Source organism: Dromiciops gliroides, chromosome 3 (assembly GCF_019393635.1).
Source record: "Dromiciops gliroides isolate mDroGli1 chromosome 3, mDroGli1.pri, whole genome shotgun sequence".
Lineage (NCBI taxonomy): Eukaryota > Metazoa > Chordata > Mammalia > Microbiotheria > Microbiotheriidae > Dromiciops > Dromiciops gliroides.
In genome coordinates this window covers 294,874,199-294,886,736 of record NC_057863.1, presented here as the reverse complement: position 1 = coordinate 294,886,736, position 12,538 = coordinate 294,874,199, and positions in this window count along the sequence as shown.

The following is a 12,538-nucleotide window of genomic DNA, read 5'->3' as shown; positions in this document are numbered from 1 at the left end:
TTTAAAAGGAGTTTTCCCTCCATTCTCATATATATATATATGTATATATATGTGTATATATATGTATATATATATATATATATATATATATATATATATATATATATATATAAAATGTCTTTATATTTTGCCTTAAGTCTAAGTTTGAGCTTGGGAGAATGTTCATTTTCATTCAGTCCTTGGTCAGTTGCAAAATCAATCAGCTACTTACTATATTTTATACAAATAATATTTTTGTTATTAATATGTGGGCTATTGTAAGAATTTTATTGATGTTTTACTAAAAATACCATAAAATTTTAACTTAAAACAATGAAACTTTTAGAGAAAATATTATTAATTACTGTAAAATAAAGGGGCTAGCCTAAGGATCATGGGTCCTTTCTTAGGCCTTCCAAGAGATTCGTGGATAAATTTTAGAGGTAGTAGGCTTATGGAAAAAATTCTTATACTCATGTTCCCTTATAATTTCCTTCAATGATGAATATTCCATTAAGTATTATTCTGAGAAGAGGCTCATAGACTTTGCCACACTGCCATTGGAGTCAGTGACACAAAAATGGCTAATGTTCTTTGACTAAGATCTCTAAGGTCCTTTCCAGTTCTTAATTCTTTGATCCTATGAAATCAATTTAATGATTTTCTCCAAGTACTTCAAAAGGGAGAGTTAACCCTGGACAATGAAAATTCATTAATCATAGAAGGAAAAGACTGACTACCATATTTTAGGTCCATGTTTACTTCCACAGAACATCTAAGACGCAACCATTTTCATTCTGTTTTCTTTGTTTTCTTGTTTCTTGCAAACTATTCATCAAACATATTTTGTTGCTAGATACACCATGTATTTTGGCTATATTCCCAGCCATCTACTCCCAATCTAATTGCCTGCATCCTTTTCCATGTCAGCCAGCTGTATCCTATGTTGAGTAGGCTGTATGTCTGAAGTATTTTTCAATTTAATTTATGTTTTTTCTGGATTTGTAGTGTGAACACCAGCCTCTATTTTTTTTACATCCTTACAAAATACATTGAATAATATTGCATTTAAAACAAAAGGGCAGAATCTGTTGTCTACTGATAAAAAAAGATAACACTGTCAGATGGTTTTATCACTTCCTTAAATCCTCTTAGATTGATGGGCTACATTCAAACCATAAACATCAATTATGTCTGTTGTCATGAAACTATTTGCTATGGTCAAATTTCATCAGTGTTGATCAGTGCACAGTAGATTCTCAGAATTCTGATTAAATACTCATGGCAGGTGCAGATCAGGTAAAGAAATCCAGATTTATTTTTATTACATAATAGTTTCCAAAGGAAATGAAAGGGGAAATGTGTCATATTTGACAGAAATACATTTTTTCCTGAGAAAATACCTAATGGTTGACAATTTTAGTAGCTTCATTGTCATTTAATGTGCTATCATTATACTAAATCTTATTGTGTAGGAAAAAATGTGCATAATACATAAGCCTTTAAAGAATTGCTTATTTTATTTTTCCCTTCATACATGGCACAATAACAAATTATTTCATTTTTTATTTCTGGATGTAACTATTATTTTTTTCTTCTGAGCTAATGCCCCTTAATCACCTTCACCCATTCCCCTTGATATTTATCATTCTAAAAATAGTCTGAAAAGATGGGAAGTGGGTTGGAGAGAGAGAGAGGAAGAAGTGTTTGTTCTCCATAAAGATACTATTTTTAAGATGATAAAGATAATTAATATGAACAATTCCGAATTAGTACTACTACTACTACTACTATTACTAAAATGGAGGAACAGGAGTAAAGGGAGGGGAGGAGGAAGAGGAAGAGGAAAAGAAGAGTAATGATAATAAAAATAGTAACAATAGCATATTATTGTGCTAAGTAAAATATTTCAATTTTCTTCTCAAAAGATGGACAAAAACATTTAGTCATAATATATCATTAAATGTATAGATACAATACTTCAATAATGGTTTGCTTTGGATATTTAATACAGCTGACCATGATACAGTTCAATTACATAATACACTGATATTTGGAGAGTATAGAGGAAGAGAATGAAATATTTGGGCTAAAATTCTCTTTTCATATGGTGAGAACAGATATTATGTGGAACAAATGATTTTGTTTTCAGTCAGATCCTTCTATAATTGTTCAAATTATTTTATTTCACTATACTCTAAATAGATTCATAGGATACAGAGCTAGGAGGGACTGTAGAAATCAACTAGTAAGGAAAATAAACAAATGGACAAAAAAAGTATGTTTGAAGTAAGAATCTAGCTATATCCTAATTGGTTCAAGCAATGAATCACCTGAAAATTGCATTCTTTGAATTCCCATTGCATATTTCAATTGAACTAGAATAAATTACTATATATTACATAATCATTACTAATATTGGTATAGATTTAATGAATATAACTGTTTCAGTGAATTCATTATTCACATAAATCAGGACCTGACCATCAATTCTGGAACTTAAACAGCAACCATCAAAATTATTAGGTTAAGAAATAGTGATGTAGATCCACAACAACAAACACAAAACAATAATTGAACTCTATAACAAATTCCTTTATAAACACAAACCCCAAAATTAACTAGAAAGGCACTACCTCTTTGAAAGGAATTGCTAGAGAAACAATCAGGCCAATTCCCTTCAACAAATAAACCTGATAGGTACATATTTAATTAAACAAAGGATAGAGGTCATTACAAAATATAAAATAGATAATTTTGACATCAATGATACTTTGACACATGTAATAAATGAGAGTCCAATCCTCAGAATATGGTCAGATCTGTCTTCCCTGTCTGGTATGTTATACTAAGCATGCAAAGTATGCAATGCAAGTTTCCAATAAAATAAATAAACAAATAAAAACCTGGAGGCTTGGTTTATCTGCTTCTTGGCATGCAAAAAGTAAGATTAATACTCTAATTTTCCAGTACTCATTCACTATTTATTACTGATATACTATATGGTGATGAAATTACAACAATAAATGTGCATATAAAGATACCAGTAGGCAATTTCTCACACTTTTATAGGATGACTTTTGATTGAGGACTGCTTCAATGTATAGGGAGGTGTAAAAAAATTAATTAACTATAATCTAGTCTAACCTGAGAAATTATATAACTGTGCTTATATGAAAAATTATAACTTAAGAAAAATTATAATTGGGCCATAAGTCCCTTCATGGGATCCATTCAAATATAAAATATTTTAACTAACTTAGGGCCTAATTTGGGGGGACTGAACTAATTGCAGGGCCTTATCTTGGGGACTTTTGACTGGCTGGCTATCTGACTGGTATTAATTTAATATGGGCCATTTAAAAACTTCTCCACACTTGCTCTGCTCCCAAATTGATAAGCAAATGGTTAAGAAGCCTCTTAACTAAATAATCAAAGCAGAGTTTATTTATGAGATACAATTTAAACATAAAAATACAGGGAAATAAAATGTACAACCTGAATGCTTTCCAGCACCTCTCTCTCCTCCTTCCAGTGCTGGAACTTTTTAGCGTTCTCCCATGCCTCTGTACCAACTGACCTTCTTGTAGTGTCCCCCTCACTGAAAAGCCCCCTGCTTCACTCTAACTTCTCTCTACCATAGCCTCAGTCTCCTTTGTGAGTCCCCTTTCTGTCTTTTCATCCCCCCTGAAAAGCCTCTTACTGTTTCATTCTCTGTCCTTGCTCTTAGATTTTTCTCTGACTCCCCCTCAATGTCTCTAGCATCCCTTTCTCACGGACCTCTCCCAACCTCCTTATGTCTCCCTCTTCTGTCTGTCTTCTCTCTTACTGTCTTCTCCAACCTCCTTGTATGGTCCATCCCCTTCCCTGTCTCAATAGCTCTCCTGTATATATGTTCCTGTTCTCCCCTCAAACCTCCGGCTCTCTGTGCCCCCACACATGCCAAGCTAATCTGCCGGCCACACTAGGGCTGTGCCCAGTGGGGCTCAAGGGGCCCGTGCCCCATGCTGTGCACCTGGGACCTCCACAAGGGCTATGCTAGAGCCTGGCAGGACAAGCCTGGGATCTCCTGGGCAGCTCCCCTCAGGGTGTAGGGAGGTGGGGCTTTTTTTTTTCTAGCCCTCTGACCTGACATCCTGAAAAGCCCACGGGGCTTTTTGGATCATCTGAAGTGGAGGGGGAGGAACACCAGCCATTCACACAGAAAAAAACTCTCAGCCCAAAGGCAGGGTCCCCGAATCAAAATAAATTCCCACAGAGGGAAAGATTTCCTTATATCCAACTTAGCCAACATGTGTCTCTTAGGATTTGCCTAATTTATGTCTTTTCATTGAGATTTTCTTTCCTGATTTTATGTTAATGAGTATCCAGAGATGGGGTTGTTCAGGATATGAACTTGTGAGATTAAAAGGGTTGCAAGATACAGCATGGGTACCCTCAACAACATGAGTCATTAGAAACTATAATCAGATCAGAATCAATCTAGTTGAGTGAAGAAATGAAATGTCACCCAAGACACATTACGTGGCAAAGAGCCAGTCAAGGGGAGCAAAACATTGCCTATCGAATTATTGGTGTCTTAACACAACTTTAAAAAGGCAGAAACTCAAAGAAGAGACTAAAGGACTCCTAGACTACTTTTAAAAGTTGCCCTTATTTTCTTGTATGTGGGCTTTCTATATATCATGCTATGTGGTTCTGGGACTATATTCATAATTTATTTAGAAGGAAAAAATAAACATAGAGGAATAGCTCAAAAGGATAGTGGAATGGATCACCATCCTAAGAAGACATAATACTCTGATAAAACTGATGAATTATGAAGAAAAATCTTTTTTGAGGATAGCCGGATCAAGATTAATATGTTGGAAGTCTAACAGCAAGAATTAGAAAGAGAAATTCCATTTAAAGTAATGGTAGATAATATAAAATACTTGGGAGTCTACTTACCAAGACAAACCCAGGAACTCTATGAACACAATTACAAAATACTTTTCACACAAATCAAATCAGATCTAAATAATTGAAAAGATATCAATTACTCATGGATAGACCGAGATGATATAATAAAAATGACAATTCTACCCAAATAAATTTATTTTTTCAGTGCCACATCAATCAGATTACATAAAAAAATTTTATAGAGCTAGAAAAAATAGTAACAAAATTCATCTGGAAAAACAAAAAGTCAAGAATATCAAGGGAAATAATGAAAAAAATACACAGAAAGGTGGGTTAGCTGTACCAAATCTGAAGCTCTACTATAAAGTGGCAGTCATCAAGACTATCTAGTACTGGCTAAAACATAGAGTGGAGGATCAATGGAATAGGATAAGCACAGGAGAGACAGTAGTAAATGACTTTAGTAAGTACTGTTTGATAAATACAAAGACTCTAGTTTCTGGGATGGGAATTCAGGATTTGACAAAAACTGCTGGGAAAACTGGAAGATAGTATGGCAGAAATTAGGCATAGACCAACATCTGACACCTTATACTAAAATAAGGTCAAAATGGGTACATGATTTAGATATAAGCGGTGATACCATAGGTGAATAAGGAGAGGAAGGAATAGTCTACCTTTCAGATCTTTGGAAAGGAGAACAGAGATAGAGAATATTATGAAATGCAAAATGGATGATTTTGATTTCATTAAATTCAAAAGTTTTTGTACAAACAGAAGCAATGCATCCTAAATTAGAAGGGAGGCAGAAAGCTGGGAAACACTTTTTATGGCTAATACTTCTGAGAAAGGCCTCATTTCTAAAATATATAGGGAACTAAATCAAATTTATAAGAATCGAAGTCATTCCCCAACTGAGAAATGGTAAAGGGATATGAACAGGCAGTTTTCTGATGAAGAAATCAAAGCTATCTATTCCCATATGAAAAAATGATCTAAATCACTATTGATTACAGAGATGAATATTAAAACAACTTTGAGGTACGACCTGATACCTATCAGATTGACTAATATGACACAAAAGGAAAATAATAAATGTTGGAAAAGCTGTGGAAAAATTTGAACGCTAATGCATTGTTGGTGGAGCTATGAACTGATCCAACAATTCTGGAGACTAATTTGGAATTATGCCCAAAGGGCTATAAAGCTGTGCATACCCTTTGATTCAGGAATGCCACTTTTGGGTCTTTTTCCTAAAGAGATCATAAAAAAGGGAAAAGGACCCATATGAACAAAATATTTATAGCTGCTCTTTTTGTGGTGGCAAGGAATTGGAAATTGAGGGGATTGTCCATCAATAAGGGAATTGCTGAACAAGATGGGGTATATGAATGTAATGGAATTCTATTGTGCTTTACAAAATGATGAGCAGGAGGAGTTCAGAGAAACCTGGGAGGACTTGCATGAACTGATGATGACTGAGATGAGCAGAACCAGAAGAACATTGTACACAGTATCATTAACATTATGCGTTGATCAACTGTGATAGGCTAGATTCTTCTTACCAATACAATGGTACAAGAATGTTCCAAAGGACTCATGATGGAAAAGGCTCTCCAAATCCAGAAAAAAAGGAACTGTGGAATATGGATGCTGATTGGATCATACTATTTCTTTTGCTTTTGATGCTGTTGTTTTTCTTTTTTGAGGTTTTTCCTTTTTGCTCTAATTCTTTTTATATAACATGATTAATGCAGAAATATGCTTGCTGTTATTGTATATATACAACCTATATCAGATTACCTGCTGTCTAGTTGAGGGGGGAAGGAGTGGAGGAAGAGAGAAAAATTTGAAATTGGAAATCTTATATAAACAAATGTTGAAAACTATTTCTACATGTAACTGGAAAATAATAAAATACTTTTATTAAAAAAAGATTAATCTGTTGGAAGGGGAAAGGGAATCAACACAGTTGTAATATTTTCATTGGAGTAGACTACAAAGGAACTTGTACAAAAGAACAAAATAAATGAAGACATTAGGAAACATTAGCAAATCTTGCCCATAGATATGATGGAGTAGTGATAGACAGGAGCTATATATTAATTAATTTAGTCATTGGACAGATCTCTTTCCACTAAAATAAGAGAAACTTCTTTTTTGATGTATCTTAAAATAATTCCAAGAATCAAACATGGAGGAAGCAATGAGGTAAATTCTTATTCTCAAGATAGTAATGAATAAGGAAGGCTTGTTTGAGAAAGTTGAAATTAAAGAATTCCTACAGATAAGTTAATATTCCATTTAGAATTTATAATGGAGCTATTTTTCAATCATTTTAGTCATGTCTGATTCTTTATTATTCTTTTTGGGGTGGTCTAGGAAAAGATACTAATTTGCTTTTTTCTTCTCCAGTTCATTTTATTGATAAGGAAACTGAGGAAAACAAGATTAAGTCACTTGCATAGGATTACATAGCTGAGGCCAGATTTGAACTCAAAAAGTTGAGTCTTTTTGCCCTAAGGCCTGGCAATCTATTCACTATACCACGTAGCTGTCTCCTCCTTTGTTAAATTCACTGAAAAAAAATTGGGGGCAGCTAGGTGGTGCAGTGGATAAAGCACTGGCCCTGGATTCAGGAGGACCTGAGTTGAAATCTGGCCTCAGACACTTGACTCTTACTAGCTGTGTGACCCTGGGCAAGTCACTTAACCCTCATTGGCCCGCCAAAAAAAAAATTCTAAATGACCTTTTATCTTCACCTGACACTGCCTTTCATATTCCTTTTGGAAAACTTAAAATGATTTAAATTCACATTATTGCTTTGCATACATTAGCTCATATAGTTATATAGTTTAAAAATACTCAAGAATAAAGCAATATTTCTGGCATATACCCCCCAAAATTGGAAATGCCTTTTGTTGGAGAAAAAACAATCATAATAGAGAATATGAACTTCACTGGGTAGTTACAATTGATAATTGCTTAAAATATTATAAGAGCAAAACAAATAACATTAGCCAATTAGCATATAAACAGAAAATGTTCACTCCATTATGGTAAACAGTAAAGAAAAGAAAGTTGAAAGCACCCTATTTTAATAGAAATTTTCAAGTATATTTATATTATACTTCATTTCTCTTTCTTCAGATTTGAGTTCATTAATAGAACCTTCCTATATGATGTACAAAGATGCAACAAATTGATACAGCAAATAATCATAAGTGTCTTCCTTCAATGTTCACCAATGAAATTTTCTCATTAAAAGGCACATTGTTAAGTCTGGGGATGACTGACAACATCGTCATTGTTGTCATCATTGTTGTTGTCACCTTCTTCTTCTTCTTCTAAAGGTATTAATTCCATATTTTCTAGATTTGTGTCTGAAACTCCATATTTTCATGTCTTCTTATCAAGACTTATCAAGAATAAAATTCTAAGGATCCAAACAAAAGCAAAGATAAGAATATAAGTGAAGGAACAATACACAAAATCATTCTCAGAAGAAAAACAAATGAATAACCAAACAGTAATAAGAACCTCCAGTCTGTTGTCCTTAGAGCCCCTTTATTTCACTCATATAGTTAGCATGCTACTACCCAAACAGTCATTCAGCTGTTCAGGATGCTGTCATTTTGGGAGTTTAGGGGTGTGTGTGTGTGTGTGTGTGTGTGTTTAATTTAGTGATTTTTATCATTCTGGGAGTGGAGATGTGTTGTTTAAAATCTAAATTGTGGGTTCTAATCTGCCCCACCCCCAGTCTTTGGTGGGGGAAGATTGATAAAAATCACTGATAAATTCAGTAAGAGTTTAAGCTTTTAAAGATTTATTAAAATATATATTATAAGTTAGTGAAGAGAGACAGGTAGAGAACAAATTCCTTATAGCATGGAAATCCTAGCTCAGATCTAATTTGGTACACCCAGAGAGAAAGAAAGCAATTTTTTTCCTAGCAGCCCACATGAAATTTCTCACCACCAAGTCAGTGTCCGAATGATTAAGAGGCCTCCCTGCCCCCCCCTGCATGTTATCCATCTCCTACCATGCTCGTTTCCTGAATGAAAAGAGGCCAATCCTCAATGGCTTCTCCCAGAAGCCATCTGTGAAAGAGGAAGCAGGGCTGCCTACACACACAGCTCCAAACTAATTGGCTAGTAGCTTTGATTGACATGACTACAGGCAATTCTATAGACATAACTTCTGGATGCCAAGTTGCATGCTTTCTCCTCAGGGCAGAGCTCTTATTTTCACAGAGACAAGGATTGAGATTCTGGCTCCTTGGTGGCTTGAAGGTTCCACTGTTCTAATGTTTTTGTTGTTTTTTTTTATGATATACCTCCTTATTGCACAACCTATGTATTGGATTAAAATGATCTTGTGAATGCTTAATAAACATGCCTGCTGCATTTTGGGGTACCTTTCTTTTGCAGCTAACCTAATAGTGAACCAAAGAAATAAAACTAAAAGGGAAATTGAGTCTTTAAATTTCATTAGCCTCAAATTCAGGGAAGAAGAAAAGGAGACAACTTTGGAATGTTATAGAGAAAGGATTACAATAGACAGCAACATACCATTGATCAACAGCAATTAATATGACACCACAAAACAACAAAAACCAACCAGGGGATCTAGAAGAGGGAAGGAGAAGATACCCCAGTGCAAAGGATTTTTGGACCATTCCTACTGCCAGTGTCTTGAGAATTCTTTCACATTTCCTTTATATCTACTTCCCCAGTGTTCACTCCAGAGACCAAAGGACAATGGCAGAAAGGACAGCAGAACATACAAAAATGTCATCAGTAAAAATAGACAATAGGCCTTAATCAACAGTCACCATGGTCTCTGTATAATAATTTCCTAATGTTCCAATTTCACTATCTGAGGAAAACATCCTCACCATACCTAGAGATTAGAGAAAATAAAGATAGTGAGTCTGGGGGAAGTAGAATAACAACACTGGGCCTTTTGAAGGGCAAAATGCATTTTTAGCAACACATCTGAAAAATCAGTAGACTACTTAACTGAGACATTTCTTTGGAGAAGAAACAAGCAAGCTGTCATAGAAAAGTGGCATACAAAGGGATAAGAATTTCATAAAGAAAACTGAGTCAAAATCATTTAAGGAAGGTGAAAATTAAACAATATTTGAAATCAGACTCAAATGAGAATGGAGCAACTTCAAGAACTTCCACTATGGCTCAGAAAAATATCAAACAAATTATGGCATATATCAAGTAGGAGGCTATCATTACAGTATTAAAAAGGTCCAAGGTATCTCCCCAAAGTATAATATTAATTTGTTAGAAGTCAAATCAAGAGAACAAAGGTCGAATAGTGCCTTTTGAATTCATCCTCATTTTTTGCTAGGTATCCATAGACAATCCTAAAGGCTCTTCTTAACCATGTGGTTAACAAATCACAAACAGTTACAGAATGCTCACATATGAGCCAAAGCCCACACGAAAATTTCAGAAACCAAGAAAACTTTGTATCCTTGTAAGGACTTGTTTCCTTAGCCACCTCACCCTTGCATTGTCCATGTACTTTTCCCTCCATAATAGCTCCAGGTGAGAGGTAACTGGCCCCAGTTATATAATATTTTTTAAAGTTAAAAAATTCATAATCTAAGAATAAAATGATAACAAAACACTACTCCTCTTCCCCAGCTACCAAATCAATCTCAGAAATGAGATTTGCAGGTATTTTCAGCTCAGGTAAAGCCATTTGATTATCTCTCCTTCCCCTACCTCCAAGCTAATTCTTTTATAGTTTAAACCTCCAGTTAGATAAAATATCACCCAGTCCTAAGCTAAGGGCCAGGGTTGGTTCAGGCCTGACACAACATCTTCAATAGCCAGTGGAGCCCACCCAATCTACTCCCAAAAACCTGTATCTTATTAATCCATAGTTAGTTCTCTTCCCAATGTACCACTGTACTGTAACAGTATATTTCAGATGGGAGGAGGTGAGTATAAAATAGTGAATGGAGATGAGAAGAAAGACACATGTCAGAACTTAATTATAGAGGCATAATTTTCTCCTCCTGCTATTGGGGTGTCAAAAGAACAGGGATTGCAAACATGGAATGAGTAATTAGAATTGGTTATGGGCTTCAGAAAAACTAACTGGCAAGAACATGAAGTTGATCCCTGAGAGGCAAAAGTAGAAACTTCAGGAGTTCATCTTTTACAAAATGGAGCCATATGAATTAGTGCTAATGACCAAGAGGTGAAAAGAAATATATAGATTATGTAGAGAGGCATTGCACAGAAAATTTAGAAGAAGCATTCCTGAGTGAAAAGATAAGTAGCATGATTTAAAAAAAATACAAGCCATGAAGGAAAATAAAAAGAATACAATTTTATCCTGGGACTAAGGTTGTGAAAACTTTCCAACTCAATAAATTAATATAAGCATAGGTCCTATGATTTCATTGATATAAAGAACATGAGATGAAAAAACTCTACCAATGCATGTCTGAAGTTTTTCCTTACTATATATATATATATATATATATATATATATATATATATATATATATATATATATATATATATTTGGTGAGGCAATTGGGGTTAAGTGACTTGCCAAGGGTCACACAGCCAGTAGGAGTTAAGTGTCTGTGTCTGGATTAGAACTCAGGTCCTCCTGACTCCAGGGCCAGTGCTCTATCCACTGCACCACCTAGCTGCCCCTTACCTTATATTCTTAAGGAGCTGCTTAGAGCATTGAGAAGTTATATAAATTCTCTGAAGTCACAGCTCATGTATGAAAATTAGGATTTGAACCAAGGATTTCCTGACTCTTAGATTAACCCTTTTTATGCTATGTCATACTGCTTCTGTTCTTTTATATATTAACCTAAAATTTGAATACCTGGTAATTCTGATGAGTCAATCTGAGTTCTGTCCTCAAAACCAAAAGAAACAAGTATTATCTTTCTTCTTCATAAAAATTCTTAAGATAAATATTTCAAAATGGAAATAATTATTCCTTGTTGCCATATTAAACATTTATATTTCCTTCAACCTCATATGCTATGGCTTTGTGTATCTCAAGTGTCTTTTTTAGGCTCATGTGGATATATTCTAGCTTATCCTTCAAGCTCTTAAAATGTATTTCCTTAGATGGGATTATACAAGAACAGAGTACAATAAAATTATTACTTCCTCTCTCATTTGGAACACTTTATTTCTACTAATACAACTAGAGCTGAAATTAATGTTTAAAAATTATAAAGAGCAAAAAAGCATATGTGCATTGGTTAGAATTTATTTTAATTGGAATTTCTCTATGCCAAATAAATCCTAGTCTGTACATGCTTTTCTAACTTTGTCTTTATCTGGCTATTGTCATGAATAAAATTTCCAAGAGACAAATTTTCCAGAAATTTAAAATCAATTTATTTATTTTTTTTTAGTGAGGCAATGGGGGTTAAGTGACTTGCCCAGGGCCACACAGTTAGTAAGTGTTAAGTGTCTGAGGCCGGATTTGAACCCAGGTACTCCTGACTCCAGGGCCGGTGCTCTATCCACTGTGCCACCCAGCTGTCCTTAAAATCAATTTATTAATTAGTCTAGGCAATAATCAGTAAATTGATGATGGCTTTTCTTGGTAATCAAAGACAGAAAGGAAGTCTCTGGTAATCTTGAATCTC